General features: G+C 50.5%; 1 protein-coding gene across 2 annotated transcripts in view; it reads left to right on the forward strand.

The window, feature by feature from the left end:
* PCSK6 (proprotein convertase subtilisin/kexin type 6) overlaps positions 1–17,931 on the forward strand; it is a 127,305-nt gene that overhangs the window by 15,593 nt on the left and 93,781 nt on the right. The window lies entirely within an intron of this gene.

Raw genomic sequence — 17,931 nt, forward strand, 5'->3', positions numbered from 1 at the left:
CGGCCTAGGGCCCAGCTTCGGTAGGGACTTTGGAGAAGCCATGGAAAGCTGGGTGTTTACAGAGTCTTGGAGGCACAGACCACCTTCTGATGTGAGAGCTAAAATCTGAAGTGATCGCATTGTGGCAGTTAGATTAAACCAGGAATCTAAAAGCTCCCCTCTGAGAGTGGATGGTTTGTGTCCTGCTGGGAATTAGTACACGGTGTGCCACCAATTTCAGAGCATTGTCACAGGAGCTAGGGATGTGTTCCGAGGCAAAACCAGGACATGGCAGCTTAAACAAAGTGGGGTCCTTTTTTTTCCACACAGCATGTCTAGAGATGGGCCCTCCAGGGTTGGCGCTATACCTGGTACTCTGCCGTGCTTAGCAGGGAGGTCTCTTCTCATGGCCATCGCCGTGTGGCAGCATGGTGGTTACCACACCTTCAGGCCTCATGTCCAAGTTCCAGGCAGGAGGCAGGGCTGGGGACAAAAGATAGAAGAGTGAAGGCCTTTCCCTTTCCATTCAGGAAGGGTCACCTTCCCCAGGGTATTGTGCTGACACCTGTGGCATAGCATTATGTCCGTGGCAATGCTAGCTGCAAGGGAGTCTGAGAAATCAGGATTCTGTAACTTCTGTCGAAGAGGCGGGCAAGGAGAAAGGGTTGGAAATAGAAATCAGCCAGCGACTCTTCATGGTGATTAGTCCGCTCACTGTCTGATGGAGGATAGGAAGGAAGGAGAGCGAGAAGAGAGAGCCTTGTGTGGTTGTAAGACAGAAACCACCTGTCAGTGCTGCTCCAGCTTACGCAGCCATTCAATGAGGGGCAGACTCTGACCCAGCTGCCGTGGGGAGCTCACAGGGGGCCAGGACAGGCCAGCTGGTCTCAGGACTTGCTCTCGAGCAAGGGAAATGCCTGATGGGTGGCAGTGATAATAGAGGACTGGGACGTAGGGAACCACTTCCACTTCCCAGAGGAAATAATGAGGATGGTGATGGTAAAGACGATGAGAAAGATGAGGATGGTGAGGCTGATTATGTTGGTGACAGTGACAAACTCTTACTGGTCCAGAAACTGCTCCAAGTGCTTGATCTTATTTACTCCTTACAGCCGCCTCAATAAGTAGGTGCCTCTTCCGGCCCCCTTGCGACAGATGAAAAGATTGAGGCATGGAGAGGTTAAGTGACTTGTCCAGATCAGAAATGGCAGAACCTGAGCTGACTCTGCACTTATTTCCCCTCTGTTGTCTTTAAAACATGTTATTTGATACAAATGAAACATTTCCCATAACGCACGTGTTTGTTATAAAAAACATAATATAGAATTTGGGAAGCTACCACCCAGTCCAGAAACTAGACACTTACCAACATTACCTACCTATGCCTCTTCTACCTTAACCACTGTTAAAAGATAAGCTGAGGCATATTAAAAAAATTTTTTTTTATAGTAAAAATTTTAAGAATTTATCTGAGCCAAAACCAATTTGAATCGGGCAGTGCCACTCCGGAAGTGGTTAGGAGTGTCCTGCCAGCAGGAGCCAGACTTTTATAGAGAACACACAGAAGCAAATGATTTGATTGGCTGTAGCTTACGCAGCTGCCTTATTTGGGAAAAACCAGTTGGCGCTTTGTGATTGGGCGCCCTTAGGTTTTGATTTTGTAACCTTGAGGCATTTGGAGGCTCAGATTTTGATTTGCTTAGGTAGGCGGCTAAGGCGTTAGGGCCACCTTGATCTAAATGCTTCCTCGTCTAATTAATACCACCCTGCCATCACCTGTCCAGCGCCTTAGAGTGTCCACTGTCCAAATGGTGTGTGTGGCACAGGTGTAGGTATGCGTAGATTGTACATTGCTCAGTGTTGGTTTTGAGCTCCATAAAAATGATATACTGTGTGTGATGTTCCGGGACTTGCTTTTTTTTTTACTTCACGTGTTTTTGAGGCTCAGACACGTTGTAGCTACAGCCCCAGCTTAGCTGTGGTACATTTATTTTCTCAGGTATGGCACTATTTATTGGCTGACACAGCACAATGTATCTATCTGTCCATTCTCCTGACAGTGAATGTTTGTGATTTTTATTAACATTGCTGCTAAAAAAATAACCAGCCTGGTATGTGAGGTCTGGTGAGTATGTGCTAGAGTTTCTCTTGGGTAAATGGGATGGTTGGGTTTATATATACCACATACCAACCGTTTGGCATGACAAGTGTGACAAGTGGCATTTCCCAGTTTGTAAATTTTTTAAAACTTGTATAGGTGTCATCTTATTAAAACAGGAGTTAACTTTTACATAATTATATGTGTCAATCTTTTCCATTTTAATAAGTTTTATTAAGATGTAATTGGCATAGGATTCATCTAGTTAAAGTGTACAATTCAGTGTTTCGTATACCGTGTTTCCCCGAAAATAAGACCTATCCCGAAAATAAGCCCCAGTTAAGATCGTCAGCCAGACAGATGCATTTAGTACGTTATGACGATGTTCCAGAAGATGACATGACTGTATTTGAATAAATGTAGATTGTTGTACATGCAAAAATAAGACATCCCCTGAAAATACGCCCTAATGCGTCTTTGGAAGCAAAAATTAATATGAGACCCAGTCTTATTTTCGGGGAAACACGGTCATCGCATCTTCATAGAGTTATGCAGCCCTCACTACAACCAGTTTTAGAGCACGCCATCACCTGGAAAGAAACCTATAGCCCTTCCACCCCACTCCCCCAGTCCTAGGCGGCAACCAAGCTACCAGCTGTCTCTGTAGATGTACCTATCCTGGACATTTCCTGTAAAGGAATCATACAGCATGTGGTCTTCTCTGTGACTGGCTTCTTTCACTTCGGGTGTTTTCAAGCTTCCTCCATGTTGTAAAATGTATCACTACTTCATTCTTTACATTTCCAAATCCTATCCCACCCGGTGGATACACCAATGTATGGATATTTTGTTTGTCCTTCCGTGGACATGGATGTTGCTTCCCCCTTTTTGGCTATTATGTATAATGCTGGTGGGAACATTTGTGTGCCAGTGTTGGTGTGGCTGTATGTTTTTACCCCTCTGGGCTTACATCTAGGTGTGGAAGTGCTGGCTCGTAGGTAACTATGTTTGACCTAGTTTAAGAAACTGCCAGACTGTTTTCCGTAGTGGCCCCACTATCTTACAGTCTCCTCAGCAGTGTATGAGGGTTCCCGCTTCCTCGTCACATGTTATTGTCTTTTTTTATTGTACCCTTCTTAGCGATCACTGTGGGTGTACGAGGCGGGCTAGCCCGCCTGGGGGTTCTTACGGTCAGTCCCACCTCTGGGGTCTCCAGAGCAAGGTGGTGATGGTTTCTTTGACTTGCGGGCATGGTAAGCCTGTCAAACACGTTGAGTTTTTGTAGGGTGTTTTTTTTTTGTTTGTGTTTATTTTTTGATCTTCTATCCCCAAGCCTTTCTCCCTTGGCCGAGAAAAGCCCCGTGCACAGCTATGGTTATTGAACACGCAGTGGCACGCAGAATCACAGCCACAGAACAGCTGGTCATAAATAGCCAGGATTTCTTGAGGAAAAAGAGCTCTTGAGGAAAGACAACCTGGGCAGGTAGGGTAAGGAAATGAAAGGGAAGGCAATTTGCTTGTTTTCCAGCTGAGGCAGATGGGAGGAATTGGGTAGAAGCTGACAGAGATAATGTGGTTGGAGCCCTGGCGTGTTGAGTGATGAGATCATCACTGAGAAGCTGAGCTGGTGTCCGTCATTGCCACTGGGGAGAAATATAACAGAAGGAAAGTCTTTGAAAGGAACTGAGCTACCCAGAGTTCTGGAGCCTTTGGTGGAGCACGGGCTGGGATGCTGGGTCTGCTGCCCCAGTCGGAGAGACTGAGGGGGGTACGTGTTATGAAGTTCAAAGCAGGGCATGGTCCCTGGAGAAGGGAGATGGTCCCCAGATGGGCAAACTCAGCCAGGAGACTTGCTCAGGGCTGCCCCAAGGGCCCCCCAGGGAAGCAGGTCACAGGGTGACCCAGGCACTGAGGGTAGCCCCACAGGTGTATTTTATTTAGACTAAAGTGTTTCCCAAAAAAGGGACTCATCATCAGCATTTAAACACTGAGAAATTTCAGCTAGGAATTGGAATTCCTAGCTTTTCTTGAAAAACGGGAAGAACCGGCCCCTCCCAGGACGAGGGGAGAGTGACCACAGAGTGCTGGTGTGGCGAGGCCTGTGACAGACGGTCCCTTTGCCGCACCCTGCGCCCACCCTCCTAGCAACATCTGGTAGAAATTGCGTTGGGTGAAGGTGGGGGCAGGGCAGCGACAGGAACAAAGAGCAACCCAGTCATGCCAGGTCCTCACTGATGCCCCAGCCCAGGAGTCTCCTGCGCCCTCCGAGAGCAAGTAGGTGACTGTCACATTGCGAGTCACCTGACGAATGGCTGGACCCAGTTCCACCTGTCTGGGGGACGTGTCCTTGAGTATCTGTCCTTGAGAGTATTGGAAATACTGGTCTCCGCTCTCATAAGTGGTGACCCTCAATCAGACAGAATGTCACAGACCCTAACAAGCGTCTTTCTCACTCAAAGCGAGTTTGTCTTTGCAGACTTGTGAACGACAACGCAGGAATTCATTTTACAGAAGCAGAGGCCTAGAACCTCCAAGAATGTTTCAGCCTGGAAGCCATCATATTGCACAGCCGCATTTGATAAGAGTTGATACAAATAAAAAGGACGCGGAATAAAAAGGAGTTCGTTTCAGGGCCCTGAAAATGCAGGGGTTTATCAGATGTGGGAGAATATTGCGTGCCCAGCCGGGCGGGGAGGCCTGCGTGTTCCTGAGTAGCCACAGCAGAGCCCGGCTCCTGCCCCCACACGCCCCCGGGCACAGGCCTGCCAGCCAGGCGACACCGGTCACTCGGACCTTTCTGGCTCTGTCTTGTGGGATTATTTTCCTCATTTCTTCGCCAATGAAGAAATACACTTTTTTTTTTTTTTTAATCGAAATCAAAAGGCAGATGGAATTTGGTATCTATTATAACTAACTTTGCACCTGGCTTTGTTGTTTCCCCACAAAGCAAGATGCACGCTATTCTTTAATTAGTAATATGAATGAAGCTGCCTGAATGACAGCCTGCCGTGTGCCAGGCTCCACGTAGCCCTGTCACATGCATGGTGCCTCGTTTATCCTCCCAGCAGCCATGGGCGGTGGGGTCCTGTTACCCCCACTGCATGGAAAGGGAAATGGAGGCTGAGGGAATTTAACGAACTTGCCCAGAGTCTCTTTTCTACGAAACAGGAGCTGGCATTCAGATCCGGGCAGCCTGGCTCCAAGACCCAAGGTGACAACTTGGAGTCCCAGTGGAGTGTCCCCTGAGGTCCGTGTAAGGTGATGACTGGGGTCCCTTTGGGGCCACCTCCCTGCCCAGCCTCTGATCTTCTCTGGCCCCATGTTTCCTTGAAAACCTGGCAGAGATGTTCTCTCCACGGTGAGATACCAGCAGTGTAGAATACGGGACCCGGCTTCTGTCTTAGGAGGCGTTGGGGCAGATCTGAGCACCAGCTCCCATTGGGCCTCCCTCACCTCACTCCGTGGGACTCAGCCCTGTGGGGCTCTCCCTTGGAGGCGGGTCCTGGCCCCGCCTAGGCCTGGCTGGACCCCCCACGTGTGGAACAGTCCCCAGCTCAGGAAGCTGCTCAGATTCTTGTTGAGAAAATGCGGAGGGAATGGGCAGCTACCCAGCAGGCAGTGTGGGCGTCAGTAGCAGTAAACACACAGGGTGACCGCAGAAGGACTGGTGACGGTGGCTGGGCCTGCGTCTGGTCCCTGGTGACATGCACCCTGTCATCGCAAATCACAGGCAGGACAAAGGGCAGAGAAGAGGATGGTGTATTTTCTCCCGCTTTCCTTTCAAACAATGACTCCCCGCCGGCAGGTTAGAGCTTCTGAAGTTTTGCTTTGAATATGAAAGTTCTGTCGGGACTTTTTCTTGCCAAACATTTTGCATGAAAGGGACAGAAAGAAAAGCTGCTCCAGCTCCTCCCAGGAGAGGCTAGAAACTGAGGCCAGCGAGGGGGCAGGGAGAGGCAGCTACCCGGGTCCCCTGGCTCCTTGGCACAGCAGCTTGCATGAAAAGCCCCAACTGCCACAGTCAAAGGGCTAACGGGGAAGTAATTGCACAAAGCCCTGTTTTTAGTGGACAGACCAAGACGTGCTTTGCAACCAGGAAAGGGTGTCACTCAAGTTGTATTTTTCCCAAGCTTCCATCATTTTAATAATTGTTAATACCTGAAATAATGGCAGCTGCCTCATCAGTACCTTCTTCATTTTTCATTACGAGCTTGGGGTTGAGTCACAGAGGCCAGATGACAGCACATGTTTCTCTTAACGTCTGTGTTTAATCGGCATTGTTGAGCTTGGGCACTAGCGCAGTCGCACTCGTGTTTTCTGTGGTGTCATAGAGTGGAAGCTGCCTGTCTCAGTCGGGCAAGCCCCCCCGAGAGGGCAGCTCGAGAGGCTGGTCACGGGGCAGCCTGGCCAGCAGACGTTCAAGGCTGTCGCTTGGCATGGGCGGCAGGACCAAAGTGAACCTGGGCTGTTTCCAAGAACATGCCATGTCCTCCCTGGTGTCTTTTGGGCGACACAGGAGGGGGACGAGCTGCTTGAAGCTGGCTGCACTGTCTCCTCCCACCTCCAAATGCCACTGTCCCTGGAGCGGAGGTCCCCAGCACCCTGAATGACCCAGGAGAGGAGTCCACTTTAGGAAAAGTGAGGAGAGAATGGAGAAAAGATATACTTTTTAAATTATTATGATGATGGGAAAGTATCCATAACAAAATTTACTCTCTTCACCACTTTTTTAGTGCAAGTTCAGTGACAGTAAATACATTCCATTGTCATGAAACCACCACCACCCATCTCCAGCACATTTTTATCTTCCCAGACTGAAAGTCCATATCCATGAAACACAAACGCCATTTTTCCTTCCTCCCCCAGCTCCTGGCCACCAACCACCGCTTTCTGTCTCTGTGAATGTGACCACACCGTTACCTCACAGAAGTAGAATCCCACAGGATTTGTCCTTCTGTGCCCGGCTTATTTCACTCAGCACAGTGTCCTCAAGGTTCTTCCACGTGTAGCAAGTGGAAGGATTTCCTGTCTTTTAAGCCTGATTTATGCACATATCCCATTGTCTGAAGGACCCCGCCCGGCTTATTCACTCATCCGTCCATGGACATCGGGGCTGCTTCCGCCTTTTTGCTGCTGTGATCTTGGGTGCACAGAGTGTTTGAGTCCGCGTTTTCACCTCTTTGGGGTATAAGCGCTGTTTATTTTTGAAAGTGGAAATGTCGAAAATTAATTTCTCTAAAATGCTTTTCGGTTTCCTTTGGGGTCACTGCTTCCACATCAGCGTGTTTTCGGTATGAAAGTTTGAATTTTAAACATTTCTCTCACAAGGACAGAAATCCCTTTCAGTGTTTCCAAACCTGGCGGCCTGCTGACCTTCCTTTGTCAAGGAGCCCCACGCTGCTGCCCACGCTTTCTGGGGAGCCTGGCAGGGGCGTTGCAGGAACCAGCTGGACCCCACCTGGGTTCCGTGAAGGGTGCTCTTGGACCCACCTGCCCAAGTGTGCTGTGTCCGGCCACTGGTGCTGAAGGTCATGGTCATGGTCTGTCTCTTCCATTCACACGCCGAGACGCTCTTTGCTACGGGCAGATCTGGGCACGCCCCAGAGCTTCTCTTCTCCAGCGAATTTTCCAGATGAGACTTCCGGAGGATAAGACTAGCCCCACGTGTCTTCCATACTCAGAGGGGAAAAAGGAAACAGCAGGCCTCCTAGTTTGAGGAAAGTCTGAACCATCCCGCGTTGCGAGGCCGACGGGCTACCTGCAGCCTGCAGGCGTTTTGGGCAGGCCACAGAGGCGGATGACGTGTTCCAATATTAAAAATTATTAACATGTTAAACACTTGGGAAAGCTCAACGTGAATTGGGAGTGTCGGCTTCTCTGGAAGAGTTCAGGAGACCTGGCAGCCCTGCGTTACCCGAGTCTCCACCCACCTGCCTCCTCCCCATGTGGGCCCTGTGGGCATCGGGTACCTCGCCCACCTGGGGAGCAAACACATCACAGAGCACAGGGAGCAGACACACCTAGCGTGGACCCATGAAGGGCTGGGGTGGGGGGCGCTGGGCCTGGGGCACGTGCGGGCAGCCTGGGGGGGAGCCAGGCCTCAAGCAGCCCTTCACCCCAGGGGTTGTCAAGCCTCGAAACCAACCCTGTTGGCTTTCTGTCTCTTTTGCAAAGTGGTTTGTGGACCCCATGGTTCTGCTTTCATGGGAGGAGGAAATGGTGGCAGGGTTCCAAGCGAGGACCGATCTGCTGTTGTGGGCAGAGCTAGAAGAAGACGCTTTCAAAGGGTAGGCGCCACTTCAATTCTAGACCCTAAGTTCTTGGAGCTTTACTTGGGAAATGGTAGTGGTGGGGATTCTGGGTCCTTTGTTGCATTGCAAGTCAGAGATCCTTTTTAAAAGAATTAGAACCAATCACAAACTGACCAAACAGTTGCAAGTGTAGTACACACTTTTTCTGAACCACTTGAGAGCACGCTGGGGACCCGCGTACATCACCCCTCATACGTAGGTGTGTCTTTCCCATAAACAAGGACAGTCTTTGCAGAACCGTCCTGCAGCTGTGGGCAGGAGACAATTACAGATGCTACGGTGCCACCCTCTGACCCTCATGCCCCAGGCACTTGTGCCAGTGGTCCAACCACGTCTTTACAGGAAAGGGTCCGCTCAGGGTCAGGTGTTACATTCAGCCATGAGGCTCTTACAAGAGGGAGGGGAGCCAGGCGCTCACCTTGTGCGCGGTGTACAAGGGGAGACCCCAAAACTCAATAATCAAGATAAATAACATTTTAATGCAATATTTAAAAGTTTTTAAATTAATCCATAAAATCCATGATACATAAAATAACAGAAATTTGAATAAAGTCAGGTTCCAATACAGCTTCGCATGACGCTGTTCTTTAGCCCCGTCTCCCTTCCCCGCCCCCGGCCTGGAGCAGTTTCCTGCTATCTTCCCGTTGGGGACTTTTGCCCTTCCCGGTATCAGGCCAGTTATGTGTGGAATGTCCCTCCATTTGGGTTTTCTGCTGTTTGCTTGTGACAAAGTTCAGGTTCTTCACTGTGACAAGTCTCACAGAAGTGACCCGGAGTTCTCACTGCATCTGACCCCATGGGCCACATTTCAGGGACCCCGTTGCTGGTGACACTTGTGGATCAGTTGATTGAGGGGGTTTGCATGGATTTGTAAAGTTTCTTTTCTCCCCCTTATCAATATGTTGTGGAGTACTTTGAAACTAGGTAAAACTAGCCTATCCTATAAAACTTGGAATTTATGATTAATTATATTTATATGGACTCATGCTTTCCTATCTTATTCATGGATTATCATCTATAAGAGTGATTATTTATTTCGGTGCTCAGCCTGTCCCTGGTTTGGCCCATGGGTGCCCTTTTGCCATGTCTCTAGAGTTTTTTTGAGCCGTCTCTTGCTGTCTGCCCAATCGTGGTATCACAGGTGCCTCTAGTACTTTCCTGCCCTAACCCTGGAATCCGCCATTTCTCCAAGGAGCCCTGGTTCCTTTCAGTAGGAAATGGCACTTAGAAGCCAAGACCTGATGAGCTCACTGCTGTTGGGGAGTCACTGCTCACAGGCCTTTCCAGTGGGAATGATGGAGACATGTCTGTGTATATACATACACACATGCACGTTTAGTTATCTGTCTATCCATCCACCTCTCTCTCTCTCTCTCTCTCTCTCTCTGAGGTCTGACAGTTAAGTTCATGAACTCATCCTAGAAAAAGTGCTACATGACTCATTGCTGAATATCACTGTGGTCACCTTCAAAGTGCTCCCCTTGGGAAGCTATGCACCGACTCCAGCAAAGCGTTTTGGAACTCTTTCTGGAATGGCCACCAGAGCTGTCACCGTATTACCCTTGATGTCCTGAATGTCATCAAAATGTCTTCCTCTCAATATTTCCTTTATCTTCGGGTAAAGGAAGAATTCATTGGGGGCCAGATCAGGTGAGTAGGGAGGGTGTTCCAATACAGTGATTTGTTTCCTGGCTAAAAACTCCCTCACAGACAGTGCCGTGTGAGCTGGTGCATTGTCGTGATGCAAGAGCCGTGAATTGTTAATGAGAAGTTCAGGTCGTCTAATTTTTTCACACAGCCTTTGCAGAACTTCCAAATGGTAACCTTGGTTAACTGTTTGTCCAGTTGGTACAAATTCATAATGAATATTCCCTCTGATATCAAAAAAGGTTAGCAACATTGTTGCAACAAGTTTGCGAACTTAATTGTCCAACCTCCTATATTGAAAACTAAATTCACATGGAAATCCAATTCCAATCCAACACTACAGAGTTCTTTCTAGTTTTCCCCCTCTAGGCACCACTTTCTTCTCCAACAGAGAGAAATCTGGCCCCCGTCACCCTAATATGTGACCATATCCGGTCAGCGCCCCTATGGTAACCAGTCTGACGTGTTCTGTCTACACCTCCCCGTGTGGACACCCTCTTCTTATACCCAGAGTGGGCTGCCCCCACCCAGGACCCCTCCCATGCAGACACTCTCCTCACCCCAGCCGCCCCCTTCACCCTTACCCCCCCACACACACACTTCAGAAGCCACGCTCTGCCACAAACGATGCCTTCAGGACTCAATGCGTCAGGAGGGAGAAGCCTTCCTTTTCATTTTCCAACCAAAATGAAACAAAAAGGAATACGAAAGGGGGTTGGGTTTAGAATTCTGGTAAAATGACTAATTGCAGACAGCCGTAAAGAAACCTTTCAGCAGTAAATGATTTAAAAGAAGATCTTCAAAGTCAAGATTGTAGAGCTTTTCTGAAGGCTCTTCGTGGATGTTATAGGTAGGTAGGCTGAGGCCAGATATGTAACAGTCATCCTCCTTTGAAGACAGACCATCTGGCTTGGCAACTGCAGGGGGGAGAAAACGAAACTTACTAAGTGAAAATTACAGATTTTTCAGGAATTTGTAGGAAATTCAGTAGCTTGAGTGCATGCTTTGGGTGGATACGTGTCGAAGAAAGCAAATTTAGGAGACTAGGAAATTGTGCAATAATCTTAACTTGGGTCAGAATGATAATTATTGTAATAACAGAATGTGGCTATGTGTATATGTGACCGAAGTGGGAAGCACAGTTGTTGTTTTTTTACTTTAATGCTTTAAAAAAATAACAACAAAATGTCCATTCTCTCTCTGGACTTCCTTAATTATAAATACCAGGTAACCCAGTGCTTGCTAAATATAGTTTCAGTGGCCATCTATATTTATAACTGTATTTATAACTTTCTTCGGGTGGAAGTCAGCAGAATTAATTTGGTGTGTAGGTTTTTATAGGCCCTAATTAGTTATGTTTTTCTTAAGCAGACCAACTGGGATCAATAAGGTTATATAACTGAACTCCGACGCCTGTGACTTTTAAACAGAGACTGTTCCCCGCCGCCCCCCCCCCTAGCACCCCCAATCCAAGGCCATAGGAAGATGCCGCTAGAGCACCAACCACCCTGCAACTGAGAGCTGAGGGGGCTCGCTCAGGACATCTGTTTTCCGCCAAGGGCAGGCTCGGGGAGTGATAAAGTGAAGAGATTTTTGCAAAGTCAGAAGCCTCATTCATCAGCCCATTGGTTGCTGAGACCTTGGATTGTGACATTTGGTGGTTGCTTATCAGCCATCCCCCTGAGGCAGACTTAACTGTGCTGGTCTGGGGACTTGGGTGGGGGAGAGGGTGGGACTTTTGTAGCCCGACCAAGTATGTGCTTCGCCCCGGCCCCCAGCCCCCAGCCCTGCTCGCCGCACATTAGAAGGCTGTCAGGCTTGCACCTGCATATGGGGTCAGGTCCATTGGAGGGCTGAGTGGGCGGATGGACCTTTGGACCCATCGAATGTCCTTTGGGCTGGTCTCCGCCCGCTCAATCAGTGGCTTTGCTGCAAATTGAACGTCATGCGTTAGACGAGGCTCTCCGCCTCCATTCCTGCAGAAAATGCCAAGTCATCTTTTTTTCCCCTTCAGGAAGATAAGGTGTGCCCGGGCTGGCAGCACCCTCTCACTGATATCCCCCTACCTCACGTCTGACCTGTATAAGCAGGGAGGTCATTGGCAACTGGCTGTGCTCACATTTACAAGAAAAACACGACCAGAGAGGTTCTTCCTGAAAACACCCCAGCCCGGGCCTCTCCCCCCACACCCCCCATGCCTGGCTTGGGCTCCTTCCTTGTTCGGCTTTGCAAATGTGTATACTCATCCCCATTCGTGGTCCCCGAGAAGCTTTCTCTCGAAGGCCAGTTTGCTGCCGTGGATGAGGGGTGCCGGTCGCTTGGATGGACTGCCTGCCTCGCCCAGGTCACAGAGCCGGACTCCACAGCCCAGGACTGTCCTGGGAGAGGGGCTAGAGAGAGCCCCGAGGCAAGACAGCCTCCTTGGGCCCAGAGGCATGGGGTCTCGGTTGGCACTGAGTGTCCTGTCAGTGTCACTTGAAGTCTGCTCATTTCACCAAACATTTTTTGAGCTCCTGGAGTACACCAGACACTGAGAATTTGCAGAGGCCAGTTCCTGTGTTGACCCTCACAGTAGAGTCAGGGTGGGCTGTGACAGCCACATGTCGGCAGACCTGAGCCTGGGAGGGCTTGGAGGGCTTCCTGGTGGCAGTGACAGCTGAGGTGATGGTTAAAAATGACGTGGGAGGCAGTGTTTTTGGTGGGAGGTAGCCAGCATGAACAGGCTCACGGCATTGTCACTGGAGGACAGAAGGTGACGCTGGTCGGGCCAGGCCTGGACCAGAGAGGTGCCCTGGCCCAGTTGTGGAAACCTTCATGTGAGCTGTGCAGGGACAGCGCTGGGATGGGAGAGGCAGTGCAATGGTGCAGAAGAGACCAGGAGGCCAGCCAGGGCCCTGCTGTGGTCCAGGCAGAGTGAGGGGGCTGCCTGCACCGCGATGGGGGCCCTGGGGGACAGCCAGTGCTGAGAACCATTCAGGACGTCACTTGCAGAGGATTTGGTGGCACTGGATGCAGGTGAAGTGTGGTGGTGCCGTCCACCACGATAAGGGACTCCTCGGGAGGAAACACGGATTTGGGGGAGGAGGTGTGGTGCAAAATGATGTTGACCTAGGGATGGCTGCCTCGGTTGTGAGGGGAGTCACGGGGACGCGCACACTGGGGCTCTCCTGGAACAAGGGACAAGGACAGCTGGGGATGGGCTGGCCTCCAAAGGCCTCGGCCCTTACAGCGCCCTGTGCTCGGGGCCCCTGGGGCAGGGGAGGCTTCCCAGAGGAGCCCGTGCCCAGCCAAGCTTGGAAGGCCGGGGGCACTGGCTGGTAGGAGAGTGAGGGCCAGCGTCCTGGAGAGGGCCTGGCCTGTCGGGATGTGACAACTCTGGGGACAGCTCAGCGGCTCCCGGGGAGACGATTCAGAAGCCACATGCTTAGCAGCACCCAGACCTCTGGCACTAGAACGTCCCGGCCCACAGCGGGATTGCTCAAGCTATGCGAGGTTCTGCCCGAGGCGGGGAGGCACGGGCCCAGAGGTGCTGGCCCAGGGGGTCCACTTGCAGGGAGGGCTGTGGGGAAACAGCCACCTATGTGTGTATCTCACACCACACACACGTGGCTGTATACATGCACACGTACGTCCATACACCCTCACGTATCTGAATATCCACACACGGATGTGATGTGTGTGTTATACACTCACACACCTGTATGCATGCATACATATGCACAAACACATCTGGCTACATACACGTGCACAGTTGCGTGTCCGTGTCCGTGCATCATGCATGTATAAATACACAAACATTCACATGCATCCGTGCATAGACGCACACATGTCCACACCCACCCACACATGCGCACAGGCAGATGGAGTAGATCTGTGCACGGAGCACGATGTGCGTCTCTCATGGCTCCATATTGGCACAAAGGAAGGTGCACCCTTGCCGGGACACGTGGCCACATGGCCACATGTGAGCAAACCTGCTGCTGGGGACATAAGCGAAGGTGGGTAGGAAGTCCCCACGGCAACTGACGGTGGGACCGTGTCAGGAGGCAGCAGATGTGCTGGCCGAGAGCGTGAACGCTGAGCCCCCATCTGGACTGTGCCACTGACTGTACACGTGGTCTCAAACGAGTCACTGGGCCACTTTGCACCTCAGCTTCCCCGTGCAAGGTGCCGATAACATCTGTGGCCACGGTCTAAACCCATAGCTTGCTGCCTGGGGTGGGGTCCGTGCTCAGCGGGCGTCCCCTGCTCTTGTCAGGAGCCATGAGCACCCTGTGAGAGTTGGGGACCTCCGGCTGGGAGACGGGAGGAGGAGGGGAATGGCGGTCACCCGCTAATTCTGTACCCCTTTGCACCATCCATATTTTATACCATGTATATGTTACCTATATATTTATCATGTCTAAGAGTGTCCTGTGAAGAGAAACGACCGTTAGCTCTCCTCACTGTCGGTTCTTTGATATTTCTCCCGACGTTCTGGCTGAGAACATTTAGCAATTTTTCTGAGGATGTTTTAATAGTGTTACCAGTTTTATCAACTAATGTGTGTCATTACCTGTCAGTGTTGAGTAAAGAGCCGTGAGCGTTACACATTCAACAGACTGTCCTTTTTCTCGGATTGGGATCTAAGAGACAGCTCTAATCGTGAAAATGCCGTGGACGAGAAAGAAGGGAAAAGCACTTATTGAAATGTTATGTGCAGACTGCAGATCAGAGTCATTGATGAATTGCAGACTGAGGTTCTGGGAGCGTCAGCTGAGCAGGCTAGCTGGGCAGTGTGGGATGCTGGGGGAGAGTGTCTGTCCCATTCTTGAGGAGGACGAGGAGGCCAGGACCCTCAGACGTCAGGGGCTGCTGAGGTCACAGCTCCCCTGTTTGTAAAAGCAGCTTAGATGCTGACTTGAGAAGTGGTGCACAGAGCATGTGAGTGGTGACCGGGGGCAGCCGGGAGGCCATGGCTGAGGGACAGCAGTCCAGGGGGGTCACGGTGGCCGAGCCAGGAAGGGCAACTTTATCTCAATGCCGATAGACGTCCAATAAAAGTACCATTTCCTTCCTTAGAAGGTTACCTTGAATTTAAAAAGTCTTTATGCTGCCCCCACTTTTCTACCAAGTCTGATGATTCCAGGTCTTGTCAGTTTGACCCTGAAGGTATACCAAAAAAATGTAGCAAGAATCCCAAACCCAATTTTGTGTATGTCATTTGGTGTCAGACGTTGTCACCTATTTGTCTGTGGGCACAATGGGAAGCCTCTGAGTGTAACATTGGGCTTAACTTCCCTCGGCCTCAGTCTTCATATCTGTAAAATGGGGCCATCTCTGTGGTTCTTTTCCACACCCCAATCTGTGAGTCAGAGTCAGAGGACAGTCAGGGGTCCCTCATGTTCAACCGGGCCAGTGGCCACATGCTCAGGAGTGACCCCCACCAAGAGTGGGGCCTCCCAACCTGCCATCTTGCCCTGTTACCTCACAAAGGTACCCAGAGATCTTGAGGGGTAGCTTCCCAAGTTGGGGAAGGGCCTAACTGGGATTGACACTGCTTGTGGTAGGTCAGGGGGAACCTGAGAAGGGCTTAGGTGGGGTGGGGAGGACAGAGCAGGAAATAGCTACATCAGAAATGCCCCATCGTCCCAGCCGAGCTGACTTTTTCTGGGCTGTGTGCCACACGCAGTCAGGTGCATGCGTCTCCTGCTCTGCCACTCTTTCGTCCTTTCTGACCGTTTGCCCGTGATGAAACCCTCACACTCCTGACGCATGCGTGATACCAGGGGAGGGCTGCTGAGAGGGTAGCACAGTGTGAGTTAGACAGACGGGAGTGAGCTGCTGGGGCATCTGGCAAGCCGGGTTCCTGGGTGACTAGAAGGGAGGCTGATGGGGCAGGGACTGCAGCTGTGCCTGTTTCTTATGTCCCAGAAGGGGAACTCACTGAAGGGCCCAGAGTTAAAAGACCAAAAGATGGGAAACATTTCCCAGGGACGGTGGAGCACACATGCTGATAAAACACTGCCGTAGGTTGAGACCCCTGTCATTGCCTCTCTTGCTGAATAACAGCCCTGGCATATGTTAGGGGCAGCCTGTGGACATATAGAGCCATTACCTTTGTTGAGCAAGTGAGCAAGGGGCCTTCTATGTAGGAGAAGAAATAAAGGTGCTTTGTGCAAAATAGGACAGAAATAATGAGGCAGAAAAATGTTGAGGTAGAAATGAACGGAGAATCATAATTGCACAAGACCATTTATTGAGCACCTACTGCCTACCAGACACTCTGCCAACTCTTTTTATGTGTATATATAATTGAAGTCTTGGAGTAACCCATCCAGGTAATAGTTTCATGAGGACACAGAGCCAGAGAGGGTCTAAGCCCAGGTAACCTGCAGGAAGGGGTCGCGTTGAGATGCAGACCCAGGTTTGGCCAAAAGCTAAAGCATCCTGGACCTAGTGAGAGGACCGAGGGCCTTGGTGAGGAGTCAGACAGAGACCCACGGTCCCGATAGCAGCCAGCATTTGTAGACTGCCTGTTAGGCTCTGCACACGACAGCAGGCGCTGGGTGGGTTATGCCTGTTTAATCCTCCATGACTGTCATTGTATTTGATGCTCTGTGGTTGTAAGCGACAGAAACACACTGAAGCAAGCTGAGGTGCAAAGGAAAGTTCTTTATTTCAAGGACAAAGTGGTGCCACCTAAAACCCAGGAGCAGGAGGCAGCCATCCTGCCAGGACGGCTGGGCACATAGGCTGGTGGGTGCTCTGAATACATAGCTGCCTTCTCTTCCTGTGGAAAGTTGTGGAAATGGCCACTCAGGGTACCCACATCCCTCCAGGGCTCTGTCTTGGGTTCAGTGGTTGTGAATTGGGTTGACTTTAGTCGTCCTTACCTGCAAGGAGCAAGCAGTTTTATCCCCATTTGACACGTAAGGAATCAAAATCCGAGGGGTTCAGTATTCTTGCCTGAGACCACATGGCCAATGGTGGGAAGGGAGTGGGCAAGCTTTGAACCAGATTTATCTGACTGAAAACCCATGCTTGTAAGCCCCACGTACACCTGCTCTCTTGGACAATTTGTCTCAAATTCACCCATTAATCAGAAGCTGGGGCGGGGGGAGAAAAACACGAGGCTGGTTGAGCCTGAGAGGGTGACTTGAGAGTCTTGTGTTTACTATTTGGTCCATCTTCGTTTAAAAAGCTCTTCTTTCAAGGATGGTGATTAACTAGCTATTTTCAACAACCAGTGAAAGAACCAGAAGCAGGTCTTCCGGGAATAGTGTCCTGATGCCCGAGGGTCATCGGACATGAGGGCAAGTCAGGGCTCCAGGGAGGCCCAGCGAGGGCCACACTGTTTCTCCAGGCTCCGTCCAGCCCTCAAGCTGAAATGTGTCCTGACAAACCACCGCTGGCAGAACACTGGGACGCCCTGGGGGGCTTGGATGTTCTCATCTGACCTTTTCGCAATCCCCAAGCAGATGGATTCACGTGTTTTCTTTGGCTCCCTCGTTGCGCCTGGGGAGAGCACGCTCATTCTTAGATATTTCAGTTTACCCGTGGGGTGGGGAGGATGGAGTTTGTTTATAAATGAATATTTTGGTGTAGACCTGACTTGACACTAACTTAGCTACTTCAGGCATGCATGACCCTACATGGACACTAACTGTGGCCCAAAAACTTCGCCAAGATAGCACAACCTTTCGGATCTGGTGGAGTGCATGCTTCATCGGAATACTTCGTGCTGTTTATCCAGAAAGGAATATGTAAATCCACCTTCACGTTCATAAACATCTTGGCCAGATGGCAGAGATAGGAGTGGGGACACAGCATGACCTTCTCAGAGAAGGTCCCAGAAGATTTTTGTGGGACGGAGGGGTTTTCGAAGCTGTTTGTAGGACTGCATTAACTAATGAC

The sequence above is a fragment of the Rhinolophus sinicus genome, chromosome 13, assembly GCF_057876585.1.
Source record: "Rhinolophus sinicus isolate RSI-liver-muscle chromosome 13, RSI-T2T, whole genome shotgun sequence".
NCBI classification, from domain to species: domain Eukaryota; kingdom Metazoa; phylum Chordata; class Mammalia; order Chiroptera; family Rhinolophidae; genus Rhinolophus; species Rhinolophus sinicus.